The sequence below is a fragment of the Somniosus microcephalus genome, unplaced genomic scaffold, assembly GCF_052327205.1.
Source record: "Somniosus microcephalus isolate GS21.2 unplaced genomic scaffold, FLI_Smic_1.0 unresolved_chr1, whole genome shotgun sequence".
NCBI lineage: Eukaryota > Metazoa > Chordata > Chondrichthyes > Squaliformes > Somniosidae > Somniosus > Somniosus microcephalus.
In genome coordinates, this window is record NW_028225179.1 from 163,623,454 (window position 1) to 163,636,249 (window position 12,796).

The 12,796-nt window shown below is 51.2% G+C and overlaps 1 protein-coding gene across 9 annotated transcripts in view; it reads left to right on the plus strand.

The window, feature by feature from the left end:
- The window catches only part of LOC147096443 (uncharacterized), a 184,874-nt gene that overhangs the window by 136,453 nt on the left and 35,625 nt on the right, over positions 1–12,796 (plus strand). The window lies entirely within an intron of this gene.

A 12,796-nucleotide genomic window follows, 5' to 3' on the forward strand; every position in this document is an offset into this window, starting at 1 on the left:
CTGTGTGTATGTGTTAGTGACACTGTGAGCACAGCGGGGAGATTCCCTCTGGTCTGTGTGTGTGTGTTAGTGACACTGTGAACACAGCGGGGAGATTCCCTCTGGTCTGTGTGTGTGTGTGTGTGTTAGTGACACTGTAAACACAGCAGGGAGATTCCCTCTGGTCTGTGTGTGTGTTAGTGACACTGCAAACACAGCGGGGAGATTCCCTGTGCTCTGTGTGTGTGTTAGTGACACTGTAAACACAGCGGGGAGATTCCCTCTGGTCTGTGTGTGTTAGTGACACTGTAAACACAGCGGGGAGATTCCCGCTGGTCTGTGTGTGTGTGTGTTAGTGACACTGTAAACACAGCGGGGAGATTCCCTCTGGTCTGTGTGTGTGTGTGTGTTAGTGACGCTGTAAACACAGCGGGGAGATTCCCTCTGGTCTGTGTGTGTGTGTTACTGACACTGTAAACACAGCGGGGAGATTCCCTCTGGTCTGTGTGTGTGTGTTAGTGACACTGTAAACACAGCGGGGAGATTCCCTCTGGTCTGTGTGTGTGTGTTAGTGACACTGTAAACACAGCGGGGAAATTCCCTCTGGTTTGCGTGTGTGTGTTAGTGACACTGTAAACACAGCGGGGAGATTCCCGCTGGTCTGTGTGTGTGTGTGTTAGTGACACTGTAAACACAGCGGGGAGATTCCCTCTGGTCTGTGTGTGTGTGTTAGTGACACTGTAAACACAGCGGGGAGATTCCCTCTGGTCTGTGTGTGTGTGTTAGTGACACTGTAAACACAGCGGGGAGATTCCCTCTGGTCTGTGTGTGTGTGTTAGTGACACTGTAAACACAGCGGGGAGATTCCCTCTGGTCTGTCTGTGTGTGTGTGTTAGTGACACTGTAAACACAGCGGGGAGATTCCCTCTGGTCTGTGTGTGTGTGTTAGTGACACTGTAAACACAGCGGGGAGATTCCCTCTGGTCTGTGTGTGTGTGTTAGTGACAGTGTAAACACAGCGGGGAGATTCCCTCTGGTCTATGTGTGTGTGTTAGTGACTCTGTAAACACAGCGGGGAGATTCCCTCTGGTCTGTGTGTGTGTGTGTTAGTGACACTGTAAACACAGCGGGGAGATTCCCTCTGGTCTGTGTGTGTGTGAGTTAGTGACACGGTAAACACAGCGGGGAGATTCCCTCTGCTCTGTGTGTGTGTGTTAGTGACACTAAACACAGCGGGGAGATTCCCCCTGGTCTGTGTGTGTGTGTTAGTGACACTGTAAACACAGCGGGGAGATTCCCTCTGGTCTGTGTGTGTGTGTTAGTGACACTGTAAACACAGCGGGGAGATTCCCTCTGGTCTGTGTGTGTGTGTTAGTGACACTGTAAACACAGCGGGGAGATTCCCTCTGGTCTGTGTGTGTGTGTTAGTGACACTGTAAACACAGCGGGGAGAGTCCCTGTGGTCTGTGTGTGTGTGTTAGTGACACTGTAAACACAGCGGGGAGATTCCCTCTGGTCTGTGTGTGTGTGTGTTAGTGACACTGTAAACACAGCGGGGAGATTCCCTCTGTTCTGTGTGTGTGTGTGTGTTATTGACACTGTAAACACAGCGGGGAGATTCCCTCTGGTCTGTGTGTGTGTGTTAGTGACACTGTAAACACAGCGGGGAGATTCCCTCTGGTCTGTGTGTGTGTGTTAGTGACACTGTAAACACAGCGGGGAGATTCCCTCTGGTCTGTGTGTGTGTGTTAGTGACACTGTAAACACAGCGGGGAGATTCCCTCTGGTCTGTGTGTGTGTGTGTTAGTGACACTGTAAACACAGCGGGGAGATTCCCTCTGGTCTGTGTGTGTGTGTTAGTGACACTGTAAACACAGCGGGGAGATTCCCTCTGGTCTGTGTGTGTGTGTTGGTGACAGTGTAAACACAGCGGGGTGATTCCCTCTGGTCTGTGTGTGTGTGTGTTAGTGACACTGTAAACACAGCGAGGTGATTCCCTCTGGTCAGTGTGTGTGTGTTAGTGACACTGTAAACACAGCGGGGAGATTCCCTCTGGTCTGTGTGTGTGTGTTAGTGACACTGTGAACACAGCGGGGAGATTCCCTCTGGTCTGTGTGTGTGTGTTAGTGACTCTGTAAACACAGCGGGGAGATTCCCTCTGGTCCGTGTGTGTGTGTTAGTGACACTGTAAACACAGCGGGGAGATTCCCTCTCGTCTGTGTGTGTGTGTGTGTTAGTGACACTAAACACAGCGGGGAGATTCCCTCTGGCCTGTGTGTATGTGTTAGTGACACTGTGAGCACAGCGGGGAGATTCCCTCTGGTCTGTGTGTGTGTGTTAGTGACACTGTGAACACAGCGGGGAGATTCCCTCTGGTCTGTGTGTGTGTGTGTGTGTTAGTGACACTGTAAACACAGCAGGGAGATTCCCTCTGGTCTGTGTGTGTGTTAGTGACACTGCAAACACAGCGGGGAGATTCCCTGTGCTCTGTGTGTGTGTTAGTGACACTGTAAACACAGCGGGGAGATTCCCTCTGGTCTGTGTGTGTTAGTGACACTGTAAACACAGCGGGGAGATTCCCTCTGGTCTGTGTGTGTGTGTGTTAGTGACACTGTAAACACAGCGGGGAGATTCTCTCTGGTCTGTGTGTGTGTGTGTGTTAGAGACACTGTAAACACAGCGGGGAGATTCCCTCTGGTCTGTGTGTGTGTGTTAGTGACACTGTGAACACAGCGGGGAGATTCCCTCTGGTCTGTGTGTGTGTGTTAGTGACTCTGTAAACACAGCGGGGAGATTCCCTCTGGTCCGTGTGTGCGTGTTAGTGACACTGTAAACACAGCGGGGAGATTCCCTCTGGTCTGTGTGTGTGTGTTAGTGACACTGTAAACACAGCGGGGAGATTCCCTCTGGTCTGTGTGTGTCTGTTAGTGACACTGTAAACACAGCGGGGAGATTCCCTCTGGTCTGTGTGTGTGTTAGTGACACTGTAAACACAGCGGGGAGATTCCCTCTGGTCTGTGTGTGTGTGTTAGTGACACTGTAAACACAGCAGGGAGATTCCCTCTCGTCTGTGTGTGTGTGTGTTAGTGACACTAAACACAGCGGGAAGATTCCCTCTGGTCTGTGTGTGTGTGTGTGTGTTAGTGACACTGTAAACACAGCAGGGAGATTCGCTCTGGTCTGTGTGTGTGTTCGTGACACTGCAAACACAGCGGGGAGATTCCCTGTGCTCTGTGTGTGTGTTAGTGACACTGTAAACACAGCGGGGAGATTCCCTCTGGTCTGTGTGTGTGTGTGTTAGTGACACTGTAAACACAGCGGGGAGATTCCCTCTGGCCTGTGTGTATGTGTTAGCGACACTGTGCGCACAGCGGGGAGATTCCCTCTGGTCTGTGTGTGTGTGTTAGTGACACTGTGAACACAGCGGGGAGATTCCCTCTGGTCTGTGTGTGTGTGTGTGTGTTAGTGACACTGTAAACACAGCAGGGAGATTCCCTCTGGTCTGTGTGTGTGTTAGTGACACTGCAAACACAGCGGGGAGATTCCCTGTGCTCTGTGTGTGTGTTAGTGACACTGTAAACACAGCGGGGAGATTCCCTCTGGTCTGTGTGTGTTAGTGACACTGTAAACACAGCGGGGAGATTCCCTCTGGTCTGTGTGTGTGTGTGTTAGTGACACTGTAAACACAGCGGGGAGATTCTCTCTGGTCTGTGTGTGTGTGTGTGTTAGAGACACTGTAAACACAGCGGGGAGATTCCCTCTGGTCTGTGTGTGTGTGTTAGTGACACTGTGAACACAGCGGGGAGATTCCCTCTGGTCTGTGTGTGTGTGTTAGTGACTCTGTAAACACAGCGGGGAGATTCCCTCTGGTCCGTGTGTGCGTGTTAGTGACACTGTAAACACAGCGGGGAGATTCCCTCTGGTGTGTGTGTGTGTGTGTGTTAGTGACACTGTAAACACAGCGGGGAGATTCCCTCTGGTCTGTGTGTGTGTTAGTGACACTGTAAACACAGCGGGGAGATTCCCTCTGGTCTGTGTGTGTGTGTTAGTCACTCTGTAAACACAGCGGGGAGATTCCCTCTGGTCTGTGTGTGTGTGTGTTAGTGACACTGTAAACACAGCGAGGTGATTCCCTCTGGCCTGTGTGTGTGTGTTAGTGACACTGCAAACACAGCGGGGAGATTCCCTCTGGTCTATGTGTGTGTGTTAGTGACACTGTAGACACAGCGGGGAGATTCCCTCTGGTCTGTGTGTGTGTGTTAGTGACACTGTAAACACAGCGGGGAGATTCCCTCTGGCCTGTGTGTGTGTGTTAGTGACACTGTAAACACAGCGGGGAGATTCCCTCTGGTCTGTGTGTGTGTCTTAGTGACACTGTAAACACGGGGAGATTCCCTCTGGTCTGTGTATGTGTGTTAGTGACACTGTAAACACAGCGGGGAGATTCCCTCTGGTCTGTGTGTGTGTGTGTTGGTGACACTGTAAACACAGCGGGGAGATTCCCTCTGGTCTGTGTGTGTGTGTTCGTGACTCTGTAAACACAGCGGGGAGATTCCCTCTGGTCTGTGTGTGTGTGTGTTAGTGACACTGTAAACACAGCGGGGAGATTCCCTCTGGTCTGTGTGTGTGTGTGTTAGTGACACTGTAAACACAGCGGGGAGATTCCCTCTGGTCTGTGTGCGTGTTAGTGACACTGTAAACACAGCGGGGAGATTCCCTCTGGTCTGTGTGTGTGTGTGTTAGTGACACTGTAAACACAGCGGGGAGATTCGCTCTGGTCTGTGTGTGTGTGTTCGTGACACTGTAAACACAGCGGGGAGATTCCCTCTGGTCTTTGTGTGTGTGTTTTAGTGACACTTTAAACACAGCGGGGAGATTCCCTCTGGTCTGTGTGTGTGTGTGTTAGTGACACTGTAAAGACAGCGGGGAGATTCCCTCTGGTCTGTGTGTGTGTGTTAGTGACACTGTAAACACAGCGGGGAGATTCCCTCTGGTCTGTGTGTGTGTGTTAGTGACACTGTGAACACAGCGGGGAGATTCCCTCTGGTCTGTGTGTGTGTGTGTGTGTTAGTGACACTGTAAACATAGCAGGGAGATTCGCTCTGGTCTGCGTGTGTGTTAGTGACACTGCAAACACAGCGGGGAGATTCCCTGTGCTCTGTGTGTGTGTTAGTGACACTGTAAACACAGCGGGGAGATTCCCTCTGGTCTGTGTGTGTGTGTGTTAGTGACACTGTAAACACAGCGGGGAGAATCCCTCTGGTCTGTGTGTGTGTGTGTGTTAGTGACACTGTAAACACAGCGGGGAGATTCCCTCTGGTCTGTGTGTGTGTTAGTGACACTGTAAACACAGCGGGGAGATTCCCTCTGGTCTGTGTGTGTGTGTTAGTGACACTAAACACAGCGGGGAGATTCCCTCTGGTCTGTGTGTGTGTGTTAGTCACTCTGTAAACACAGCGGGGAGATTCCCTCTGGTCTGTGTGTGTGTGTGTTAGTGACACTGTAAACACAGCGAGGTGATTCCCTCTGGCCTGTGTGTGTGTGTTAGTGACACTGCAAACACAGCGGGGAGATTCCCTCTGGTCTATGTGTGTGTGTTAGTGACACTGTAGACACAGTGGGGAGATTCCCTCTGGTCTGTGTGTGTGTGTTAGTGACACTGTAAACACAGCGGGGAGATTCCCTCTGGCCTGTGTGTGTGTGTTAGTGACACTGTAAACACAGCGGGGAGATTCCCTCTGGTCTGTGTGTGTGTGTTAGTGACACTGTAAACATGGGGAGATTCCCTCTGGTCTGTGTATGTGTGTTAGTGACACTGTAAACACAGCGGGGAGTTTCCCTCTGGTCTGTGTGTGTGTGTGTTGGTGACACTGTAAACACAGCGGGGAGATTCCCTCTGGTCTGTGTGTGTGAGTTAGTGACTCTGTAAACACAGCGGGGAGATTCCCTCTGGTCTGTGTGTGTGTTAGTGACACTGTAAACACAGCGGGGAGATTCCCTCTGGTCTGTGTGTGTGTGTGTTAGTGACACTGTAAACACAGCGGGGAGATTCCCTCTGGTCTGTGTGTGTGTGTTAGTGACACTGTAAACACAGCGGGGAGATTCCCTCTGGTCTGTGTGTGTGTGTTAGTGACACTGTAAACACAGCGGGGAGATTCCCTGTGGTCTGTGTGTGTGTGTTAGTGACACTGTAAACACAGCGGGGAGATTCCCTCTGGTCTGTGTGTGTGTGTGTTAGTGACACTGTAAACACAGCGGGGAGATTCCCTCTGGCCTGTGTGTGTGTGTGTTAGTGACACTGTAAACACAGCGGGGAGATTCCCTCTGGTCTGTGTGTGTGTGTTAGTGACACTGTAAACACAGCGGGGAGATTCCCTCTGGTCTGTGTGTGTGTGTTAGTGACAATGTAAACACAGCGGGGAGATTCCCTCTGGTCTGTGTGTCTGTGTGTTAGTGACACTGTAAACACAGCGAGGTGATTCCCTCTGGCCTGTGTGTGTGTGTTAGTGACACTGTAAACACAGCGGGGAGATTCCCTCTGGTCTGTGTGTGTGTGTTAGTGACACTGTAAACACAGGGGGGAGATTCGCTCTGGTCTGTGTGTGTGTGTTCGTGACACTGTAAACAGAGCGGGGTGATTCCCCCTGGTCTGTGTGTGTGTGTTAGTGACACTGTAAACACAGCGGGGAGATTCCCTCTGGTCTGTGTGTGTGTGTGTTGGTGACACTGTAAACACAGCGGGGAGATTCCCTCTGGTCTGTGTGTGTGTGTGTTAGTGACTCTGTAAACACAGCGGGGAGATTCCCTCTGGTCTGTGTGTGTGTGTGTTAGTGACACTGTAAACACAGCGGGGAGATTCCCTCTGGTTTGCGTGTGTGTGTTAGTGACACTGTAAACACAGCGGGGAGATTCCCGCTGGTCTGTGTGTGTGTGTGTTAGTGACACTGTAAACACAGCGGGGAGATTCCCTCTGGTCTGTGTGTGTGTGTTAGTGACACTGTAAACACAGCGGGGAGATTCCCTCTGGTCTGTGTGTGTGTGTTAGTGACACTGTAAACACAGCGGGGAGATTCCCTCTGGTCTGTGTGTGTGTGTTAGTGACTCTGTAAACACAGCGGGGAGATTCCCTCTGGTCCGTGTGTGCGTGTTAGTGACACTGTAAACACAGCGGGGAGATTCCCTCTGGTCTGTGTGTGTGTGTTAGTGACACTGTAAACACAGCGGGGAGATTCCCTCTGGTCTGTGTGTGTGTGTTAGTGACACTGTAAACACAGCGGGGAGATTCCCTCTGGTCTGTGTGTGTGTTAGTGACACTGTAAACACAGCGGGGAGATTCCCTCTGGTCTGTGTGTGTGTGTGTTAGTGACACTGTAAACACAGCGGGGAGATTCCCTCTCGTCTGTGTGTGTGTGTGTTAGTGACACTAAACACAGCGGGGAGATTCCCTCTGGCCTGTGTGTATGTGTTAGTGACACTGTGAGCACAGCGGGGAGATTCCCTCTGGTCTGTGTGTGTGTGTTAGTGACACTGTGAACACAGCGGGGAGATTCCCTCTGGTCTGTGTGTGTGTGTGTGTGTGTGTTTGTGACACTGTAAACACAGCAGGGAGATTCCCTCTGGTCTGTGTGTGTGTTAGTGACACTGCAAACACAGCGGGGAGATTCCCTGTGCTCTGTGTGTGTGTTAGTGACACTGTAAACACAGCGGGGAGATTCCCTCTGGTCTGTGTGTGTTAGTGACACTGTAAACACAGCGGGGAGATTCCCTCTGGTCTGTGTGTGTGTGTGTTAGTGACACTGTAAACACAGCGGGGAGATTCCCTCTGGTCTGTGTGTGTGTTAGTGACACTGTAAACACAGCGGGGAGATTCCCTCTGGTCTGTGTGTGTGTGTTAGTGACACTGTAAACACAGCGGGGAGATTCCCTGTGGTCTGTGTGTGTGTGTTAGTCACTCTGTAAACACAGCGGGGAGATTCCCTCTGGTCTGTGTGTGTGTGTTAGTGACACTGTAAACACAGCGGGGAGATTCCCTCTGGTCTGTGTGTGTGTGTGTTAGTGACACTGTAAACACAGCGAGGTGATTCCCTCTGGCCTGTGTGTGTGTGTTAGTGACACTGTAAACACAGCGGGGAGATTCCCTCTGGTCTATGTGTGTGTGTTAGTGACACTGCAGACACAGCGGGGAGATTCCCTCTGGTCTGTGTGTGTGTGTTAGTGACACTGTAGACACAGCGGGGAGATTCCCTCTGGTCTGTGTGTGTGTGTTAGTGACACTGCAAACACAGCGGGGAGATACCCTCTGGTCTATGTGTGTGTGTTAGTGACACTGTAGACACAGCGGGGAGATTCCCTCTGGTCTGTGTGTGTGTGTTAGTGACACTGTAGACACAGCGGGGAGATTCCCTCTGGTCTGTGTGTGTGTGTTAGTGACACTGTAAACACAGCGGGGAGATTCCCTCTGGCCTGTGTGTGTGTGTTAGTGACACTGTAAACACAGCGGGGAGATTCCCTCTGGTCTGTGTGTGTGTGTTAGTGTCACTGTAAACACGGGGAGATTCCCTCTGGTCTGTGTATGTGTGTTAGTGACACTGTAAACACAGCGGGGAGATTCCCTCTGGTCTGTGTGTGTGTGTGTGTTGGTGACACTGTAAACACAGCGGGGAGATTCCCTCTGGTCTGTGTGTGTGTGTTACTGACTCTGTAAACACAGCGGGGAGATTCCCTCTGGTCTGTGTGTGTGTGTGTTAGTGACACTGTAAACACAGCGGGGAGATTCCCTCTGGTCTGTGTGTGTGTGTGTTAGCGACACTGTAAACACAGCGGGGAGATTCCCTCTGGTCTGTGTGTGTGTGTGTTAGTGACACTGTAAACACAGCGGGGAGATTCCCTCTGGTCTGTGTGTGTGTGTGTTAGTGACACTGTAAACACAGCGGGGAGATTCCCTCTGGTCTGTGTGTGTGTGTTAGTGACACTGTAAACACAGCGGGGAGATTCACTCTGGTTTGCGTGTGTGTGTTAGTGACACTGTAAACACAGCGGGGAGATTCCCGCTGGTCTGTGTGTGTGTGTGTGTTAGTGACACTGTAAACACAGCGGGGAGATTCCCTCTGGTCTGTGTGTGTGTGTTAGTGACACTGTAAACACAGCGGGGAGATTCCCTCTGGTCTGTGTGTGTGTGTTAGTGACACTGTAAACACAGCGGGGAGATTCCCTCTGGTCTGTGTGTGTGTGTGTTAGTGACACTGTAAACACAGTGGGGAGATTCCCTCTGGTCTGTGTGTGTGTGTTAGTGACACTGTAAACACAGCGGGGAGATTCCCTCTGGTCTGTGTGTGTGTGTTAGTGACAGTGTAAACACAGCGGGGAGATTCCCTCTGGTCTGCGTGTGTGTGTTCGTGACACTAAACACAGCGGGGAGATTCGCTCTGGTCTGTGTGTGTGTGTGTTATTGACACTGTAAATGCAGCGGGGAGATTCCCTCTGGTCTGTGTGTGTCTGTGTTAGTGACACTGTAAACACAGCGAGGTGATTCCCTCTGGCCTGTGTGTGTGTGTTAGTGACACTGTAAACACAGCGGGGAGATTCCCTCTGGCCTGTGTGTGTGTGTTAGTGACACTGTAAACACAGCGGGGAGATTCCCTCTGGTCTGTGTGTGTGTGTTAGTGACACTGTAAACACGGGGAGATTCCCTCTGGTCTGTGTATGTGTGTTAGTGACACTGTAAACACAGCGGGGAGATTCCCTCTGGTCTGTGTGTGTGTGTGTGTGTTGGTGACACTGTAAACACAGCGGGGAGATTCCCTCTGGTCTGTGTGTGTGTGTTACTGACTCTGTAAACACAGCGGGGAGATTCCCTCTGGTCTGTGTGTGTGTGTGTTAGTGACACTGTAAACACAGCGGGGAGATTCCCTCTGGTCTGTGTGTGTGTGTGTTAGCGACACTGTAAACACAGCGGGGAGATTCCCTCTGGTCTGTGTGTGTGTGTGTTAGTGACACTGTAAACACAGCGGGGAGATTCCCTCTGGTCTGTGTGTGTGTGTGTTAGTGACACTGTAAACACAGCGGGGAGATTCCCTCTGGTCTGTGTGTGTGTGTTAGTGACACTGTAAACACAGCGGGGAGATTCACTCTGGTTTGCGTGTGTGTGTTAGTGACACTGTAAACACAGCGGGGAGATTCCCGCTGGTCTGTGTGTGTGTGTGTGTTAGTGACACTGTAAACACAGCGGGGAGATTCCCTCTGGTCTGTGTGTGTGTGTTAGTGACACTGTAAACACAGCGGGGAGATTCCCTCTGGTCTGTGTGTGTGTGTTAGTGACACTGTAAACACAGCGGGGAGATTCCCTCTGGTCTGTGTGTGTGTGTGTTAGTGACACTGTAAACACAGTGGGGAGATTCCCTCTGGTCTGTGTGTGTGTGTTAGTGACACTGTAAACACAGCGGGGAGATTCCCTCTGGTCTGTGTGTGTGTGTTAGTGACACTGTAAACACAGCGGGGAGATTCCCTCTGGTCTGCGTGTGTGTGTTCGTGACACTAAACACAGCGGGGAGATTCGCTCTGGTCTGTGTGTGTGTGTGTTATTGACACTGTAAATGCAGCGGGGAGATTCCCTCTGGTCTGTGTGTGTGTGTGTTAGTGACACTGTAAACACAGCGAGGTGATTCCCTCTGGCCTGTGTGTGTGTGTTAGTGACACTGTAAACACAGCGGGGAGATTCCCTCTGGTCTGTGTGTGTGTGTTAGTGACACTGTAAACACAGCGGGGAGATTCCCTCTGGTCTGTGTGTGTGTGTTAGTGACACTGTAAACACAGCGGGGAGATTCCCTCTGGTCTGTGTGTGTGTGTTAGTGACACTGTTAAACACAGCGGGGAGATTCCCTCTGGTCTGTGTGTTAGTGACACTGTAAACACAGCGGGGAGATTCCCTCCGGTCTGTGTGTGTGTGTTAGTGACACTGTAAACACAGCGGGGAGATTCCCTCTGGTCTGTGTGTGTGTGTTAGTGACACTGTAAACACAGCGGGGAGATTCCCTCTGGTCTGTGTGTGTGTTAGTGACACTGTAAACACAGCGGGGAGATTCCCTCTGGTCTGTGTGTGTGTGTTTGTGACACTGTAAACACAGCGGGGAGATTCCCTCTGGTCTGTGTGTGTGTGTTCGTGACACTGTAAACACGGGGAGATTCCCTCTGGTCTGTGTATGTGTGTTAGTGACACTGTAAACACAGCGGGGAGATTCCCTCTGGTCTGTGTGTGTGTGTGTGTGTGTGTTAGTGACACTGTAAACACAGCGGGGAGATTCCCTCTGGTCTGTGTGTGTGTGTTAGTGACACTGTAAACACAGCGGGGAGATTCCCTCTGGTCTGTGTGTGTGTGTTCGTGACACTGTGAACACGGGGAGATTCCCTCTGGTCTGTGTATGTGTGTTAGTGACACTGTAAACACAGTGGGGAGATTCCCTCTGGTCTGTGTGTGTGTGTGTTGGTGACACTGTAAACACAGCGGGGAGATTCCCTCTGGTCTGTGTGTGTGTGTTAGTGACTCTGTAAACACAGCGGGGAGATTCCCTCTGGTCTGTGTGTGTGTGTGTTAGTGACACTGTAAACACAGCGGGGAGATTCCCTCTGGTCTGTGTGTGTGTGTGTTAGTGACACTGTAAACACAGCGGGGAGATTCCCTCTGGTCTGTGTGTGTGTGTGTGTTAGTGACACTGTAAACACAGCGGGGAGTTTCCCTCTGGTCTGTGTGTGTGTGTGTTAATGACACTGTAAACACAGCGGGGAGATTCCCTCTGGTCTGTGTGTGTGTGTTAGTGACACTGTAAACACAGCGGGGAGATCCCCTCTGATCTGTGTGTGTGTGTGTTAGAGACACTGTAAACACAGCGGGGAGATTCCCTCTGGTCTGTGTATGTGTGTTAGTGACACTGTAAACACAGCGGGGAGATTCCCTCTGGTCTGTGTGTGTGTGTTAGTGACACTGTAAACACAGCGGGGAGATTCCCTCTGGTCTGTGTGTGTGTGTTAGTGACACTGTAAACACAGCGGGGAGATTCCCTCTGGTTTGTGTGTGTGTGTTAGTGACACTGTAAACACAGCGGGGAGATTCCCGCTGGTCTGTGTGTGTTAGTGACACTGTAAACAGAGCGGGGAGATTCCCTCTGGTCTGTGTGTGTGTGTTAGTGACACTGTAAACACAGCGGGGAGATTCCCTCTGGTCTGTGTGTGTGTGTTAGTGACACTGTAAACACAGCGGGGAGATTCCCTCTGGTCTGTGTGTGTGTGTGTTAGTGACACTGTAAACACAGCGGGGAGATTCCCTCTGGTCTGTGTGTGTGTGTTAGTGACACTGTAAACACAGCGGGGAGATTCCCTCTGGTCTGTGTGTGTGTGTTAGTGACACTGTAAACACAGCGGGGAGATTCCCTCCGGTCTGCGTGTGTGTGTTAGTGACACTGTGAACACAGCGGGGAGATTCCCTCTGGTCTGTGTGTGTGTGTGTTATTGACACTGTAAACACAGCGGGGAGATTCCCTCTGGTCTGTGTGTGTGTGTTAGTGACACTGTAAACACAGCGGGGAGATTCCCTCTGGTCTGTGTGTGTGTGTTAGTGACACTGTAAACACAGCGGGGAGATTCCCTCTGGTCTGTGTGTGTGTGTTCGTGACACTGTAAACACAGCGGGGAGATTCCCTCTGGTCTGTGTGTGTGTGTGTGTGTTAGTGACACTGTAAAAACATAGTAACATAGAGATAGGAACAGGAGTAGGCCATTCGGCCCTTTGAGCCTGCTCCGCCATTCAATGAGATCATGGCTGATC